Source organism: Capricornis sumatraensis, chromosome 11, assembly GCF_032405125.1.
Source record: "Capricornis sumatraensis isolate serow.1 chromosome 11, serow.2, whole genome shotgun sequence".
Lineage (NCBI taxonomy): Eukaryota > Metazoa > Chordata > Mammalia > Artiodactyla > Bovidae > Capricornis > Capricornis sumatraensis.
Window position 1 is genome coordinate 20,990,065 of NC_091079.1, and position 19,037 is coordinate 21,009,101.

Sequence of the window (19,037 nt, forward strand, 5' to 3'; positions counted from 1 at the left end):
GCATTAAAGACACAGGGTTCTCCTCCTGGCATCTTCCAAGCTGGGGACAGATAGGCGGCAACCCTGTGCCCACTCGGCCATGTCAGTGCCTGTTCAAGACCCTCCCCCACCTGGAAAGGGGACACGAGCTGAAGGTCTGGACCTGGCAGAGACAGCCCACTCCCTGGACAAGCGTGGCCTCAGCTATCCCCTGCGTCCTCACATGGATGGGGAGTGTGGCCCTGGAGCCACCCTGCTTCTGCCCCTAGATGGCCTCACCCTCTGGAGGCCTAGAAGCGTGACAAGAAGTATGCTCCAGGCCAGGCCCAAGACACCCTCAGAGGGGTCTTCTGAGGTTGGAGAGAGATCAAAGCCCCCAATTACAGTAACAACCTTTTGCCTTCTCTTCCCTTATCTTGTTTTAAACAGCTGCTGCTCATCAATCACCATTTTCGCTTCTGTGATCTTGCTTGCTTGTTGCAGGGGAGGGATCTGAGCTTTTTGAGCGGAAAGTTTCCGGTGTATAAAGGACACCCAGAACAAAGCCAGGACACTCAGCCTTTGGAGGTAACTCTGCCACCCGGCATTGGCACCGGTGCCGAATAAACCCTGCTGTTCTGCATCTTTGAGGGCCACTTGTCTCTTTCTGACGATGCCATGGTTTCTATAACACTTCCAGTCCTGAACTGGAGCGTCAGTCCACTCCACTCCCTGAGGTTTGATGGAACCCTGAGGGGGCGTGTGGTCTCTGCCAGGGGAAGGGGTTGCTAACAATAAAGCATCCATTATTTACCATCCAAATGGGTTTATTCGGGAACAGCAAAGGATCGCAATTTCGGATTTGCAAAGAACACAGCTCTGGTGAGCTATACGCACTGCATGTCTAGTAAAGCAAAGACAAACCGCTTTTGCAGAGAAGGGGAGTAGGGAGGGGCCGTTATGAACAAAATGTCCACTGGAGGAAACTGGGAGTTCGCACCGCGGTGGCTTTTCATTGGCTGGGCTGCTGCCGGGCAGGGAGATAATCTTCCTCCTGCTGGTCTGAGTCACTGCCTGCCAGAGAGGCGTGGTAGATGTCTTCCCGTGGGGACCTGCACTGACCTCGAGAACGACGTGCCGTGCACGAGTGCTCCTGCAGGAGCTGCCTGCCCCTCCGCGACCCAGGCCCTCCATTTCAGTGACTTTCCCTTTGTTACTCTCACGAGGTGCTGGCGGTGAACCAGGCTCAGCTCCACACACCCACCGGTGCACAGCTTCTGGCAGCTACACTGCCTGCCACACTCCCACTTTGCCAGCAGTGGGTGCCGGAAGGAGCTGGACAATGGAGGGGAGGAGCTTGCCTCTGACTTGGCATTACATTTAACAGGATAACGGAGAGTGAAATTCCCTGGCCAGGCTCTGCCCAGGGTGTGCCAAAGTTTCCATCATGTGATGCTGCAACAGAACCCAAGGGCACCGACTCAGACAGGAAGGCTCTCTTATGCACCACTTCCTGGAGGCCTTGGCCCCTGCTCTGGTTGGTGAGCTGCCTGGCCCACCTCCAGGGCCCCCCATTCCATGACTCAGCCGCAACCTGCAGGGAGGGAGTGCCAGACTGTCCTGGGTGTGCCGCATAGGATGCTGGCTGCTGGGAGACCTCTGTTTATCCAGTTTACCACCCTCCCGCTCCTGGAAAATACCAGCTGCCCACGCTCAGGGGCCCAGGCGTCCTGGCACCCTGGATCCTTGCTGCCCAGACCAGCTGGAACTGGAGCACCTGCCCACCCAGAATGGGGGGACCCAGAGGGAATGATCCCATCCTGCAGCTCGCTCTGTCCCTCTTCGGAAGGAGGCAGCTGGGACAGTCCTGTGCACGCGGACACTCAGAGAACCACGCCCGAAGACAGGGGTCCTTCGGGATCGGTATGGAGAAGCTGTAATTGCCCTTGCTGCAGGGAAACAGAAGGCTGCAGTGCTGGGAGCCGGGGCCAGGCTCTGTGAGAAGGAAGGGAGGGAGGAGGCGAGACTGGTCGGGGCGGGTGCCAGAGTGACTCAGGACACGCGGCTTTCTGCTCGGGACACTCCAGGTCCCACCAGCCTGAGATCTCCACTGACTGCTTAAGCCCTTTGTGAGGTACCTGGTGCCCCTGAGCAAGCCGCCCTTCCTCTCCTTTCCCAGCACTCTGCTCATGGGCCCTAAGATGAGAAGAGTTTCCATTCTTTGTGGCCAGGACTAAGGCTCAGCATGTGCCCAGGGTCAGGGATCAGAGTGTGGGACCAGGGTCAGGGCTCAGAGTGTGACCAGAGTCAGGATTCAGAGTGTGACCAGAGTCAGGATTCAGAGTGTGAGCAGGGTCAGGATTCAGAGTGTGACCAGGGTCAGGACTCAGAGTGTGACCAGGGTCAGGATTCAGAGTGTGACCAGGGTCCGGGCTCAGAGTGTGACCAGAGTCAGGATTCAGAGTGTGACCAGAGTCAGGATTCAGAGTGTGAGCAGGGTCAGGATTCAGAGTGTGACCAGGGTCAGGACTCAGAGTGTGACCAGGGTCAGGATTCAGAGTGTGACCAGGGTCCGGGCTCAGAGTGTGACCAGAGTCAGGGATCAGAGTGTGACTAGGATCAGGGCTCAGTGGGATCAGGGTCAGAATTAAGTGTGTGACCAGGGTCAGGGCTCAGAGTGGGACCAGGGTCAGGGCTCACAGTGTGACCAGGGTCAGGATTCAGAGTGTGACCAGAGTCAGGATTCAGAGTGTGACCAGGGTCAGGATTCAGAGTGTGACCAGGGTCAGGATTCAGAGTGTGACCAGGGTCCGGGCTCAGAGTGTGACCAGAGTCAGGGATCAGAGTGTGACTAGGATCAGGGCTCAGTGGGATCAGGGTCAGAATTAAGTGTGTGACCAGGGTCAGGGCTCAGAGTGGGACCAGGGTCAGGGCTCAGGAGACTCCTTGCTGGAATAGACATAGGAACACCCTCTGCCCAACCTCTGAACTGTGGGGGGTCTGAATCCCACCTGGGACCTCACTGCCCTGTGCCCAGCACAGAGTGGGAGGTTGGGTAGGGAGCAGGGAGGGGGCAGGAGCAGGCCTCAGCCTCCTGTTTATGGGGAGGTCCTGGGCTTGGTCCCTGGGCCAAGGTCTTTTCCCAGAGGCGGGATCAAGCTCCTCTGGGCAGTGTCCAGCCTCAGGCCTCACTGTCACCTTAGTCTCCTCAGCCTCCTCTCCATGCCTCCTCTCAGCTGCTCTAGGGAGAGCAGGGCAGTGCCAGCCTGAGGAGGCCTGTGCTGAGAGTCTAAGCCTTAACGGGAGAGCACCCAGCTTGTAAAAGAGTGAGTTTTAGATGCCTGCTGGGTGGACTCTCCCCCTACCCCAGCCCCTGGGTGAACAGGTGCTTGGATGCACTTCTCTGCCCATACCCGGGCAAGGCAGCCTCTGCCCTCCTGCTCTCTTTGTGGGAAGGAGAGGACCCCTTCCCTGGAAGAGGTCTCTACAGGTAGCTGGCCCTCTCAGACCCCCACCCCACAGGAGTGCAGAGGCTTTGCTGCAGAAGGCCCTTTAAGAGTCCGTGCTTTTCCATGCCAGCCTACTAGGGGAAAGGAGCTCTCACAGGTCCCCAGGAATATCAACCTCAGTTTGAGGAGCGCGGTGCCCGCTAGCTGAGACCCCGCTGACCTTGCCTGTCGGAGGGTTTTGGGAGTCCACCTCCCTTGCCTATTGCTCTGCCCTGGCTCCTCCTCCTCAAGGCATCCCCTCCCCACCCTACTTCAAAATGCAGCCCACCCTGGAATCTGTTCCAGGCTATGCACACGGCTGCCCTGTGTGTGCCCAACTGACTGGTGTCTGAATGTGGCTCTCCCAGTTCCTCACACCCAGCCCCTCACCCCTGCACCCCCAGGACCCAAGCCTGGCACTGAGCAGTAGTCAGCAACACCTGAACAAGTGGCTGTTAGCCACCTGCAGCGGTGGGGCTGGAGCTCCAGGTGCTGTCTCTGCCTCCCACAGCCGCTCTGCTGCGTGCACAGACCCAAGGCCGCATCTGGCTTCCACCTGCTGGACCCTAAGCTTGGTCTTCGGCTGGCCCACTGCTCCAAATAGAACTCTCCAGTCTGGGCCCCATCTCGCACTTCCCAACCACATGCTCCTCCAAGAAGATCAAAGAATTTACTCAGGCTTGAGCTGAGTGCTCAGGCAAAATCTGGAAAGGCACCCAGGCCTCAGAGTCCAATCTGAGGACAGCTCCAGGCAAGGCTGGGCTTCAGGTCAGGGAAGCCATGGGCTGCTGGGCATGGCCTGGTCATTGCCATGGCTCATGGCCACAGGAGGTCACCAAGCTAGGAGGGAAAATGGGGTGGGAGGAGTGGATGGAGTGGACGCCAGGACTGCTCAGCCAGTGTCTCCCCCAGTCTTAGGGAAGTGAGGAGAGCTCTTGTTCCTTACCCACCCTCATCTTTTGGGGCCTGGGACAAATGGGAGCCCACACACCATAGAGCTAAAAATGTGAATGTTTTAAAAGAAGCTTTAGAAAAGCTAAAATATCATTGACAAATATACCATCAAAACAAACTGGACAGGGACTTCCCTGGTGGTCCGGTGGTTAAGTCTCTGTGCTTCCAACACAGTGGGCACAGGTTCTATCCTTGGTCAGGGAACTAAGATCCCATGGGTCACGTGGCAAAGAAAGAAAATAAACGACAGTCTAGTGTGAATTTAGGTTCCAGGTTCCTTGGCTGCACAGAGCGAGCTTGGCCCCAGCCAGAGATCTCACCCATCCTGCCCTGCAGGGGCCCAACATGCGTGCATATGGCCCCCAGCCTAGACATCTCCACCTCCCACCCCCACCAGCAGCTGCCCTGTGCTCAGCAGCTCAGCCCATTCTCTGCAAGGGGATGGAGACTGGGAAAGGCCACAGGCTCCGGGTGGGCACCTTGAGGGCACAGGGGAAGCTGGGGAGAGGGTCATGGGCATTGGCCAGGTCTGGGTGAGGGAGGGCCAGGAGGTGAGTGGGGGTCCACCCTGGGGGCTGATGCAGGGGCAGAGTTACTCACAGCAGACGCCGCTGACTCCAGGCAGACAGACCCAGTCAGAGCTGCATCCAGAGGGGTGGCTGTGGTCACTGGGCAGGGGACCACAGCTGCCAGGAGAGAGAGGCTGGTGGCCCCCGGAGCGGGTGGAGTAGAGACATCAGGAGATGTGAGCGCCCTCCACAAGATACCAAACGCAGGCCGCCCACTGTGAGCAGGCTGCACCCCCCAGGGCACCCTGGTCACCCACTTTCCCACAAGCCTGGCCTCGAGGCCTGATGGGCAGTGTCGCAGCTCCCAACAGGATGTCGGGTACCCCCTGGCTCTGCTCGCCTCTGGTTAGTTGGCCCCCAGACCAGCAGCACCAGCTCCTCAAGGATCTTGTTAGGAATGCGGGCTCATGTTCTGCCCGGGTTTCCTAATCACAGCAGCATTTAGCAGAGCTCCAGGTGGTCCAAAGCCAGCTTGAAGCCTGTGATGCCTCAGTTTCTCCATTAAAATGAGTCTGGGGCCTCCCTGCTTGCCCTGGCCCAGGGGAGAAGCATGGGAGTGATGGCTATGCCTACTTGGAAGAGCTCGGGACTGTGTTCCCCAGACCCCAGGCAGGGCCCTGTCCCTAAGACTCCCAGAGCGGGTTGCCACCACAGACACCATGCCTGCGCCTCCTCCTGTCCTCCCAGTTCAACCTGAGCCTCGTGATGATGGCAGAGACAGGGAGATGGATGGTTCAGAACAGAAAGAGGGGGGCGAGGCACAGGGGAACCTCTGAGAGCCCCTGGGGACTGTGGGGGCAGGGCAAAGGGGAGCCCAGGCGGCGTGAGTCAGACTGGCCTGGCTGACCCAAGCTCATCTCCAGCTAAATTACTAGGTCTGCTCTGGCCGGGAAGCCAGCCATATAAAGGCGCCTGCTGCTGGCTCTTCCCCAGTCCCAGCTGGAGGATACCCCACAATGAGGCCACTCCTGGTGCTTCTGCTTCTGGCCACGCTGTGCACTGACCTGGGTAAGGGACGCTGACCTGGGTGGGCGGCGCCGGGCAGGGCTGGCTCCAGTCTGAGGGTCTGTGGCGTCAGCCTGGTGGGAGGCTTTAGAGAGTGGGGGGAGAGGCTATCGAGGCTGCTCCCTGACCAGCCAGACACAGAGACCTTGGCACCCTTTGCGGCACGGTTTCTGAAACACCTGCCTCCTGCGGAGGTGAAAGACTGCAGCGAGTGGTCTGAGGCTGCAGAGCTCTGGGCCAGGCAGGGGGACCCGGGTTCCAGCCAGGGGACCAAGTGTTCTGTTTCCCTGGGATTTCTGGGAGGTGAGACTCCAGTGCTAAACCAGGAAAAGAAACTGGTCACCCCTTTTCAGCCCCAGCTCTGCCCTGACCTGATGACCTGGCTTTATGACATTGAACATCAGCACCTGCAGCTTTTGAGGTCACCGGAAATGGGGCCTGGGGAGGGGTGATAGAGCCTGTGATTATCAACTGAATAATTATCACCCGGGGTAATTAGCCCCATCGCTTCCCCCCACCCCCAGCTTGGCTGGGGGACGAGTGTGGAGGGGGAGCTGTCTGGAGAAGGCCAGGGGTGAGCGGGTGTGGAGGGCGGCAGCAAGGGGTCCTGCAGTTGGAAGGGGGCTCCTTGGGGATCAGCCCCAGGTTGGGGGGCCTGGAAAGACAGATGGACACTTGTGCAAGGATGTGAGGCTGGTTTGGTGGCCCAGGCAGTGCACAAGTTCGCTTCTAAAAAGAGAGCCTGGTGCAGAGGTGGAAGCGGGAATGGAGAGCCGGTGCTGGGAGGCCCAGTTCAGCGGTGGGAATCAAGGAGGGGAGGGTGACCTCCGGTCTTGGGTTTCCTGGGAGCATTAACCCATTAAGGCTCAGCACAGCTCAAGCATATGAGGACTACCTGGACCCTGTGGGGGAAACTGAGGCAACTCAGAGTGTCTCCTGCCCACCAGCACCCAGGACTTAGTTGCACACGGGGAACTAGGAATGACTGGGGCTCACCCTCAGGCAGAGAGGCCTCTTCTTCTTGGGGAGTTCCAGAACACTGACCTGGGAAGGATGGCCTCTGAGCCTGGGGCTCTGAGGGTCTGAGCTTGGCCTTCCTGCTTGCCACGGTGCAGCTGCCAGTACTCCGACTCTCCATTAGAGGGGAGAGTTTTGACATCAGTAGATCCGTGTGTGCAAGGATACCCCCATAGGGCACCCCTCCCAGAAGACCCCCAGGGACCGCCACAGGTCCCCCTGCCCAAAACCCTGGAGAGAGGTGCCCTCTCCTGCAGCATAGCCCCCACACTTGTCCCATCACACCCCCTGGGCCCTCCCAGCCTGGTCGCCGCCGGCCTGGCCTCTGCCATGCTGCACCTTCTGCCCGAGAGCTCTTTCCCCGGATGACAAATAAAAATCTGTTCATCTGTCCGGGCCTAGCTCCGGGGCCACCCAGTCCAGAAAGCTTTCCCAGACGGCCCCACCCTCTATGAAGACCGCAGTCCCTCTCGGCCAGGTGCCCACGGAGTGTCCAGTGCACGCCCCACTCCAGCCCACTCCGGGTTGCATGCTGTCCCTTCGTCGGCCACACTTGCATGGCCTGTGGGGTCTCCAGGCCAGGAGCCTTGTCCCCATCTCCATGTCTGTGGGACTTGAAGCCAGGCGTTCAGCACTCGGGGGCTGGCTGGGAGTGGACTTTTGCTGCAGACGCCTCTGTGTGCAGAATCTCAGAGCCTCAGTCCTCTGGTCCAGGCAGCAGTCCTGGGCTAGGCGAGGCCACTGTGGCTGAGAGGGACAGGGGCCGAGAAGGAGGACTCTGATCGCTTCTGTCCTGGGGGCCGCCTGCAGACCCCGCCCACCATCTCCACCCACACTCCTGCTGCCAGACTGGCATTTGCAGGGGGCCTGTGGGGCACAACTGTCCCGAACCAGAGCCCGAGCCCACGGCTCATCTCAGGGGAGCAGGAATGCCTCTAGAGCAGGAGGAGGAGAAGGAGGTGCCCAGCCCAGCCCCAGGCCCAGGCCCCCAGGGTCCCCGCTGCCCATGGCTGCCCGAGGCCTGGCCCAGACTGACTGGGAACACCCCCAGAGCAGGAGGAGGGAGAGGAGGCGCCAGCCCAGCCCCAGGCCCCCAGGGATCCCCTCAGTGGCTGCCCGAGCCGCCAGCCCAGACTGACCACGGGCCTGTGCTTCCTTCCCTCCCAGCCCGGGCCCTGCAGTGCGAGCCTCTGGTGGAGTGCGCCCCGCCCGACAAGTACTGTGTGATTACTCGGGCCGGTGAGTACCCACACCGGCCCCACCTCCTGCACGTGGGCCTCTCGGCCCAGCCCAGACCCCGGGGACACCACGTCCTCCTGCAGGAACCCAGCAGTGGAGCCCACCCGGGGCTGTAGGGGAAGGGACGACCCATGCTTCTTTGTAGGCTTCACGTGTCCATGCAAGGGCTGGTTAAGAGAAACTCCTTCAGCAACCCAACAACATTGTCACCCTGAGATCCCAGTGCCAGCTTCCCGGTTTGAGTGAGTCCCTGCAAGGCAGGAGATCGGGGTTTGATCCCTGGTTTGGGAAGAGCCCCTGGAGAAGGAAATGGCAACCCAATCCAGTATTCTTGCCTGGAGAATCCTATGGACAGAGGAGCCTGGCAGGCTATAGTCCATGGGGTCACCAAGAGTCAGACACGACTGAATGACTAAGAACAACAACAACAGTGTAAAGTATTTGGGAGGGAGGGAGGGAGCAGGCATCCCATGGATTCACCAAGACAGGGACAGGGGGCCAGAGGGGACATCCGCACAGCCAGTGTGCCTTTCCTGGCCTGCCTGCCTTGCACCGTGGGCTGCAGGACCTGTGACCCCTGACCTGGGCACCCTGCACTGTGCTCGGGCCTCCGACCTGCCTGCCCAGCTCCACCGGGACCCTGCCTTCCCCAGGGCAGGCCCACGCCTTCCTCCCACCTCCCAGGATCCCTCCTCGGGTCTGAGCTGCCACGGGCCGGGTGGTGCCAATGACAGGCAGGGTCAGGGTGCAGGTGGGGCCCCAGGAGGACACATGGCAGGAGTCTGCTGAGTGGGAATGCCTGGCCTGGATGGGTGGCAGAGATTGGGTAAGGATCTGAAATGAAGGGGGCCCCTCAGAGAGAAGAGACGTGACAGTGAGGGGCAGACGTGGGCACTGCGTGAGGGCCCAGAGATGCGGGCTGGGCAGCTGGATTTGATTCTGGGAGGGAATGAGGCACCCTCTCCCCTTGCAAGTGTGTGCTTAGTTGCTCAGTTGTATCCGACTCTGTGACCCCGTGGACTGCAGCCCGCCAGGCTCGTCTGCCCATGGCATTCTCCCGGCAGGAATACTGGAGTGGGCTGCCATTTCCTCCTTGCAGGTAGCTGCTGCCACTGGGGTTACATCTGCAGAGGTCCTGCAGAGTCCCCCAGGCTCCCCACATGAAGCAGGGCAGCCAGGCAGCCTCACTAGGGTCACCCTCTGGGCCACCGCCCCTTGTCAGTCCCAATGACACAGAGGCCCTTGCAGCCAGGAAGCATGACAGGGTCATAGGGTCTGGCCCAGAGCCCCGATGAGTGCACGGCAGGGCTGGGACCCATGCTGGGGTCTATCTCCCCCAACCCAGCTGGCCATCAGCCATGTTCAGCCTAGAGACACCGTGCAGGAGTGGGGCACCCCTCTGATGCCTCTTGGAGCCTCCCCTTCTGTCAGGCAGAGAAAGACCTCACCCAGAGGCATGAGCATGTCCCTGTCTCGGGACTAGGGGACAAGCCCTGCTCCCGGCAGAGCCCTAGCTGCTGGGGCCACAGCTGCGAGCTACTCCCCTTCCAAGTCACCCGGCAGGTGGCCCTGAGTACCCCCTAGGTGCCCCTGCCTCTGGCCCCACAAGATTGCTGGCTTCAAGGGGCTTAGGGGCTTACTAGGGAGAGGTGGCCAGGACACAGTGAGCCTTGAAGTGAGGAGGAATAAGGGGGAGTGGGCGCTGCTTCTTCCCAGCAATTCCCAGCAGGCCCAGGATGCCCCCTGGGGCTCCCTTCACCCCAAGAACCTCAGCTCTTTCACCCTGGACAGGACTAGACACCCTGAAGGCCCACAGTTCCACCCTGGGGTCAGGGGCTTCCCTTAGATGCCCCAGGTCTGCTATCTCTGCCTTCACCCCACTTCCCACCTGCCCCTCACCATCCATCTGTCTGTCCATCCCCCTGTCTGACCAGGCAGCACTCCTTGAGTATCCCTTCCAAGGCCAGCAGTCAGACTCAGCCTGACCTGAGTCAGGGGTTCCCCTGACTGACAAGTAGGGATGGAGCAGTGAGACCCCACCCGAGGGAGATGGTGCAGCGGGGCCTGGAGCAGCAAGTGGAGGGACAAGGGCCCTCTGGCCGGTTCAGGCCTGGGCGGCGGTGGGGTGGTCACTGCTCTGTGCTACCTGTATCACCCAGAGTGCCTCCAGAAGGTTGTGAGTGCTCCCCGAGCCTCAGTCTTCTCATCTGACCATGAGGACGGTAGCTGGGCAAGCCTGGGAGCTGAGGTGGTTTCTGGGCCTCCACTTGAGTGGATCTGCTGAGGAGGGGCTGAGACCATGGCCCCGCAGAGGTCCTCGCCGCAAAGAGCCAGCCCCGGATTAGTAGTCATCTTCTCAGTCAGTCCGCTGACAGCCCCGCCCTGAGACACCATTCCTCAAGCCAGGAAGCTAGAGCTCAGAGCCTTCGGGGGAGGACGTGGCCACACTGGGAGGTGTCTTCTCGGCTGTAACTCAGAAATGGGTTAGCCAGTTACCAAACAGAACTCAGGTCCGTTCAACCGACACCCAGCAAAGCCAGTCTGCTCAGACCGGGTGGTGGTGAAGGGAAGTTAGCATTTATTACAGGATCTAGCAAGGAGAATGGACAGCTCATGCTCAAAAGCCCCAAACTTCCTGAAGGCCGATTTTAAAGACAACATTAGGGACAAGAGTGGAAGGTGTGTGATCACGGGTTGGTGGAGAAGTTTTAACTGCGGGATTTTCTGGAATCTTGACCATCTGGTTTCAAGCCATCTGGAGGCCAGAGCTTATGGTCAGTGTGTAGTCACCATCCTTCACTGGCTGGGGGGTCTTAGTCTCCACAGAACAGCTCATGACAAGCATCAGAGTGTCATCCGTGGCCCTTCCAGAGGAGCCACCCGCCCTGGCTCTGTCGTCCTAATCATTAGCTGCTCGAGTTTGCTCTTTAGAGCTCAAGGAGGGCCAAACAAGAAGCAAGGACACCAAAGGGCTTGTATCCAGGAGACCCCCCAAGGTCCTACTGATTTCACCAAGACCGTCCCTGTTATGTTCTGCCCACAGAAACACAGCTCCTTACCCAAATAACTCAGCAGAGCTGCAATTAATTGTTGCGTTAACTGAATCCACTGCTGGGGTAAGAGATAAAGAAATACCGCATCCAGTGTGCAGCCCTGGGTGCTCCCCGCATCCAGGGGCTTCCTGGGGAGGAACAGCTGCCCACCTGGGCAAGCTGGTCTTTGCTCAAGACCCTTCAGAGGGTCACACTGGCCTATGACCCCCCTGGTCAGGGCACAACTTTGACCTGCTGGGAGCAGGTGTTTCTGTCCTCCTTGGCCAAGGCCTTGGCCTTAGAGAGCGAGAGCCTTCCTGGCACCAGTGGCTCTGATGGCAGCACCGTAAACGTGGCTCCAAGCCACGCCGGCCGAAAGCTAACACTCACTCAGCTTGCTCTCAGTGCTCCTCACGGATGAACCCATCTAACTCTGAACAACTGCACAGTTGGTCCTCACGGATGAACTCATCTAACTCTGAACAACTGCACAGTTGGCTCTCTGATTATCCACACTCTCCAGACGAGGAAATCGAGGTGCTTGGAGACAGACCCTGCATCCTCTCCGGCCTCTGGGCTGACTGTGAATGGGAGTCCCCTTCGGGTGGGCTCACAGTTTCCAGCATGTTCTGCGTTGAGAGAAGCGACTCACGCTGACCCAGCACCACCGGGCTCTGAGCTGCCAGCACCATCATCTTGGGGGCCCCGCTCATCGGCCCCCCTCCAGGGCAGGTGCAGAAGCTGAGCCAGTGTCCGTGGAGGAAGGCATCTTGCCAAGATGCCCTGTTCACTCCCTGGGGCCCTGGCTCACTGTCTCCCTGCACAAGGGATGTGAAGCTCTGAAGGCAAATATGCAGGCTTCCCCGTGTCCTCTAGCCCCCACCCACCTTTTCTAGGGCTTGCCGGACCCACAGAGGGCCAGGTGAACACAGGGGCTGGGCTTCCCTCTGGAGCCTGAAACCCGGAGCAGAGAAGTGCCCCCATGTCCGTCAGAGGGGCTTGGAAGACAGCCAGGGTGTGGGAGCTGCTGTGCCGGTCCCTGGCCCCAGGCGTCATGGAGGAGCTGGTGTGAGCGGGAGACAGGCACACGCACACTGGAGAGCCCGGAGCCCAGAGCCAGCTGTGCCTGCAGCGCCCTGGCCCCCAGCGGCAGGCCCTCCCCGAGGGCCGGCTGGGTGGCAGAGCAGGCACCCACGGGCCCTTGCCCCTCTCTCCACAGCCAGCCCCAGCGGCGTCCTGGTCATGAAGTCCTGCGCCCCGACCTGCCCCAACAGCACCGTGACCTCGGACGGCCTGGCCCTCTCTGTCTCCTGCTGCCGGGACAACCAGTGCACCAGCAGCGCGGCCACAGGCCTGCCGGGCGGCCCAGGCGCCCTGTGGGTCACCGCCGTGGCCAGCCTGCTGTGGACTTTGCTCTGGGTGGCCTGCTGAGCCCAGTCTCACCCGAGCCCTCGCAGCCTGTGTGGGGTCCGTCCTCAGCACTTGTCTCCCCGTCTCTCCTCCCTGCCTTCCCCAGGCCCCACCAGCCCCCTCCCAAGAGCAGCTCTCCCCACCGCAGGGAACCATCAGCATGGACACACCCTCACCCGGCCTTCTCCTGGGTTCCAGGGGTCCCCTAGCCATCCAGCAGTGGGAAGGGCACCTGGATTCTCCCCAGCCCCCTCCAGCCCACTTGAGGGGCTCCCCCTGCGGACCCCCTCTCCCTCAGGCCGTGCCTCTTGGGCCCCTGTGCTCTGCGGCGAACCCCGCTCCAGCCATTCCTGTGCAGGCGAGGCAGGCCTGAGAGCAGGGCTTTGCACGCACCCCTCCAGCCACTCCTGCCCCATGAGGACTCTTGCTCACCCGCCCGCCTGTCCGCTGCTCAGCTGGAGCACCCACGCCTCACAGACCCAGGGGACGTCCTCGGGGCCAGTGGGCCTGCCTCCTCGGGCTCTCACGCTGGGGCTCAGGGTGCTGAAGTCCAGGGGTGGGATGGGGTTTCTGGAAAGTCACCAGCACCCCTGCCAGCCCCTGCCAGGTTGGCTGACCACGGTGGGGATGGGCCTGTCTCCCCGAGGGCTTTCTCCCAGATGTCAAGAGAGAAGGAATAAAGCCGCAAGGCTGCTCTCAGCTCAGTCTGAGATTGAGTCTGGAGGGGAGGGGGGTTTCTCGCCCTTGGTCTTGGGGAACCCCGTGCCTTGAAGGCGGGCGGGGGACACGCTGTAAGTGTGGGGGAACTTGAGCGCACGTGCTCAGGTGGGGGAGCAGCACTTCTGCTCCTCGAAGAGCAGGGTCTGTCCCTAAGCCCTCTGGCCAGGGTGGCAGAAACACACTCTCAACAAACCCCGACTTGGGGGGCTGACATGGCAGCCCCTGGGGCGCCCCTTTGAGCCTCAGCCTCCCCCAGCGCAGGTGGTCAGCTCTGCACCCCTCTCCCCCGCCCACGCTACCTCCCTGATCGGGGCACACCAGGTGCCCAGGGCTCTGGGGCTCCTTCCAGGCCCCAAGGTCTCCAGTTCTCCCAATGGTCTGCTCCTCAGCCCCTCTGCCCAGGGGCTCTAGGAGCCCCCCTACCTGCCCCAAAGGGAGGAAGACCCTTCTCTGGCCCCAGGGCCTGTGTGCCCAGCCACTGCAGGGCCGCTGTGCCTGTCACAGGGCGGTGGTGGCCATTCCATCACAGTGGTCCCAGGACGTGCGGGACAGCAGAGGTTCAGGCCAGTGGCGGGGTCGGGGGGGCCTGCCCTCTCGGGCTTCCTCCTTCATTGCATCTTGGGCAGTGTGGAGGACAAGACAGGCTGCAGGCACCCTGCCTTGAATCAAGGCAGTCAGGGTTCCCTCGGGGCCTGTCCCAGCCTCCAGCGCAAGCTGCCTGCACAGCCCAGGCTGGAGACCCAGGAGAAGGTGGGCCTGCAGGGTGGCCATCCCTGCGGCAAAGTTGGAGCTCAGGGCTGGGCCACTCCACCCAGCCTGAGAAGCTTGGGGTTTCTCTTCTTAAGGAAAGTGGAAATTTCCTTTCTTGAGTCTCCAGTCAGACCAACCTTCCCTCTGGGGCAGGCCCCACCCCTACAAGTCCCAACGGAAAACCACGTTGGTTGCCACCCCGTGACTCGCGGCCGCCTCCTCAGTGTTCCGCAAAGGGGGTGGGGAGAGGAGACTGTTTCCAGATGAAATTGTTCACGTGTCCTCAGATCTCAGAGCTTTCTGGACTGCGCCCCCACCCCCCATCCCACCCCACACCTGCTGCTGGGGGCCAAGTGGTGCACCGAAGACAGTCCTCTCTGAGTTCTCCCCACCCATGTCCACAGCTGCCCACCCCCGCCCCTCACCCTGTCTCAAGTCCGCAGACCCCCGGAGAGTGCCTCCTGCATGGCAGGACCCCACACTGACACACGTGGGAGCCACGGCCCACAGACCGACAGGCCGAGCTGAGCCTGCGGTTTCCCACGGCTGCTGGAGGGCTCAGAGGCGAGGCTGTGGCAGTGATCCTGACTGCGGGAAGGCAGCAAGGCGGCAGGTGCAAAGGCCTGGAGGGAGGAGGGCTGACCCCCGGCAGGAGGCCGGAGGGCGGGCAGCAGATGCCTCCGCAGGGCAGGCTCTGGGCAGCGGGGCAGGGGGCCGGCTCTCACCCTCGAGCCCCTGCTCCTGCTGCTGGCTTAGGGAGCGGCATTTCGGGTGGCGTGGGGGTGGGGCTGTGGCCTGTTATTCCTGATGTCCCTAAGGAAGGGCCACAGCGGGAGGGCAGGCACCAGCTCAGAGAAACCACTGGCCAGCAGGGGTCCTGGAGCCCTGAGCCCTGCTTGTGCCCTGGGGTTTACTCTCAGAGCTGCCTCCTCTGGCCTGGGCACAGCCCAGGGGCTCCAGAGCCCCCCATAAGTCACGTTCTCCCCTACTCCCCAGGGGGCTGCCCCTGCTCCCCTCTTACGTAACATCCCCAAATTAGGATGACACAAACCCCTTGATCCGCTAAGCTCTTGTGACTGAACTCCTGACAGGCCCAGGTGGGGACCCACCTCCCTGCCCAGGGGCCTGTCCCCACACCCAGAGCAGGCTGCAACAACACGCACACCCCTGGACTAGGCTGGTGCCAGCACCGGGCCCCCAGGGCCCCCAAGCAAAGCAGAGAGCGGCTGGGCTGGGCGGGCCCAGGTTTCTCGCTCAGCAGCGGCCTGAGGCCTGGAGCAGCAGACACCAGGGCTCCTCCGCGCCGGGTCGCGTGAGGACAGCGTGCCATTAGTTCCCAGGCCGCGCGGCTGTCGCAGGCGCCACGCTGCTGACCCCCATCATCCCGGACCCAGGAACCTTGTCAGCAAAGTGCAGGGTCTGAAGAGAGGCTGTCCCCGTCTGAAATCTGGGTCTCACTGACAGGCGGAAGCCCTCTCACCGCGACACATGCTTGGGAAACAGTAGTCCCCATTCCACAGTTTCATCAGTTGTTTCCAGAGAACCTTTCCGTAAGAAAATTCTAGGTTGTCCTGGCTGTGTTTCACTGGCGTTTAAAGAGTCGCATCACCAAATAAGGGGCCATTTCTTGTTCCCAAGGGGCAAGGGACAGAGTGTCGAGGTTGGAGGGTTGTCACGGAAAGGAATTTATACAATACTCTGGATAAGAGGTACGAGTGCCAAAGATGGACAGACCAGCAGGGCCCATGATTTTCATTAGATGTTTATTACAGTCAATGACGTCCTCCCAAAGCCGCCTCCTCCCGTTTCATGTATCAGTTCTATTCAGTTGCTCAGTTGTGTCCGCGACCGCAAGGACTGCAGCAATCTTAAGTAAAAGGAGTGTCTGCATTTTAGGTGTTGCGAACCCCAGAGCTGCCCACCAACTACCCACAGACCTAAGGCTCTTAAAGCCCCATCAGGGCTCACTCCATGGCCTTTGAGAATGACTAGACCTGTACCTAAATGAGAAAGGGGAGAGGACTGAGGACATAGAGAAACATCACTGTAACTATCTCCTAGAGCACATGTGAGTGGTATGAGTGGCTGGGTGGATGGATGGACAGATGGATAGATGGATGCATGGGTAAATAAATGGATACATGGAGTGGTGGAGAGAGTGTGTGTGTTGGTCACTCAGTCGTGTCCAACTCTTTGCAACCCCATGGACTGTAGGCCACCAGGCACCTCTGTTCATGGAATTCTCCAGGCAAGAATACTGGAGTGGGTGGCCATTCCCTTTTCCAGGGGACCTTCCAAACCTAGGGCTCGAACCCAGGTTTTTGGCACTGCAGGCACATTCTTTACCATCTGAGCCAGCAGGGAAGTCCTGGATGAGTCGATGGATGGGCAGACAGACAGATTGATGGATGGATGGAAGAAAGATGAAGGCATAGGTAGATGGGGAGATGGAGACATGGATGGACTGACAGATGGATGGACAGATGGACAGAAGATGGAAGAATGCCTGGATAAAAGCACAGGTGGCTACATGCATGGAGAGGCAGATGAGTGAATAGATGGTGGAGAGGATGGATGGATGGGTAATGGATGGGTGGGTGGACCCATGGGTAGATGGATGGATGAATGCATGACGGATAGACGGGTGGATGGGTGGGTGCGTAGGTGTTAGGAGCAAGTGATGGCAGTGGAGTGAGGGAGGAAGGTGAGAAGGGCCCCATGTACACTACCCTAGAACCTCTACCCAGGCCTTCAAGAAGGACACAGCTAACACCTGAGGGCTTTGCCCTCATCACCCAGGTCCCCAAGCTCTGGTGTCCTCTCAGGGACGTACCCAGAGGAGCTGACAGTCAGGGCCCACGCAGGGCTCCGTGGAGAGGCTTTCAGGACTGGTCCTAGGTGCTGCTGTGGGCAGGGGTCCTGCAGGGTCTCTCGCAGGAGGGTTTGTCTCTCTTGGCCCTCAGAAAGCTAGGGCTCCTGTCTGGCCATTCCTGGCAACAGGCTGCGCCCCAAGGCAGGGAAGGACTTCCCATATGGCTACTCCTTGGATTTCCCATCTAGCAGAGCAGGAAAGAAGGGCCCTGCAGGTAGGTGAGGCCAGCACAGTGGGGCAGAGCCGGCCTGGAGCCCCATCCCCCAGCCTGGCCGGAGGACAGCAAGGACATCCGGGAGCCTCACTCAGAGTGGGGGGAGTGCCCCTGGAGAAGGGCAGCTGGCAGCCCCGGGGTCGGGCTAGGACAGGGGGTGGGGGCCACCTCAGGCCCTGGGAAGTAGCTGGCCCATGGCCTTGATTCTGGCCTGTGATTCTCCTTGACCAGGAGGGGGGAGCAGGGAGGCCTGGGCAGGAGAAGAGCCCCGGCCAGGGGGCCAGGCCCGCTCTGCTCCCACGCCTCTGTGCGTCACTGAGGGGCCCGAAAGTGTGGGCAGGTGTGTGACTGGCAGGAACAGAGCAGGCCCGAGATGCCGTGTCATTGGAGGCCTGACTCACGGGGAAGTCACGGCTCTCCAGCTGTGGAGGAAGGAAGACAGAAATGGAGCCCAACCCCCAAGCCGCGCACGGCCTCTAAACCAGGCCCTGGCTCCCTTGCTGGCATGCCCTTGCCCCACTCCACCCCGGGGGAGCTCCCCAGGCCCCTGGCCTCCCCGGCATCACGCCCACGTGCGGCACACACAGAGCATCGCAGGTGCACCCCCACGCCTCCCCAGCGAGTTGGGGGCCCCGGAGGCTAGACCCTGTCTCTCCTGGTTTGGTCTCTACTTCACCCTCTGTGCCTGGCCTGTGCTCTGTTGAAGGAATGAAGGAGACGGTGAACTGGCACCTTGAGGTGGAGGGAAGTCTGGGGGTACAGCTGAGCGATGCTGCCCCTGTAGTGGCCTGCAGCTGAAGAAGCCTGTCCTGGCATCGGGTTTCAGGGGGTCCAGACTGGGCCTGACTCGCCCGCCCTGGTACCCGCCCTCAGCCCAGGATGGGCCTGGGGGCCTTCCCAGGGCTACACTTCCGGGAAGCCTGGGTTGGCTGCTGTGCCGCGCTCAGCTGGGCCCTTCCCTCTCTGGGCCACCTTCCTGCTCTGTGGTCCTGATGGCCAGGAGGTCTGGGCCCAGTCCTGTCCCATGCCCAGGCTGGGACCAGGGAGGAGGGCAGGGAGGCAGGGAGCAGGAAGGGGCAGGGCTTGTCTTGGCTTCCTAGCTCGCTGAGTCCAGGGAACAAGCAGAGCAGCGGGGCAGGGGGGTGGTTCCCCTTCAAGGCCTCTCCTGGCTATCATGCCTGCTGGTATGGTCAGGCCAGGGACCAGGCCGACAGGAGGGCTGGGGCCCAGAAAGCAGCAGCTCTCTCCAGCATGAGAGGAGGAAGGGCAGGAAAGGCTACTGATGGTAGAGAGAAGTGCCAAGTTCTGCCCACTCCCAGGTGACCTGGTGCCAGCCTCGTCCTCTCTGGCCCCTCATTTCTTTACCAGTGAAAGAGGATAAAAGACCAACTTCTGGGCTCCTCTCTCCCCTGAATCCTGCCTCCAAGACTGTAATGGCCAGGTCACTGCCTACAGGAAGCCCTTCCTGACTGCACTGTCCTGGTAACTCCCAGTCCTCTGAGAGTTCTTGTATCGGGATCACCCACTCTCTCCCACAAGTAAAGCGTATCTGGGCTTGATGTTTCTGCAAGGAAGCCCCCAGGAGAGGTGGGAGCCCTGTCCGGGGCAAAGGCCTCCTCCCCACAGAGCAGGGTCCAACGCCACCTCAGCTCCAGTGAGCAGCCCTGCCGGCAGGGCACACAGCCACTGCCCTGGAGGTGGGCCCGGGGTACAAGGACCCCAGCCCCACGTGCGGGGAGCCCACTGCGCAGAGGCCTCATGTGCAGACTTCCACTCCCAGCCGCGACTGTGCGGCAGGCAGCACGGGGC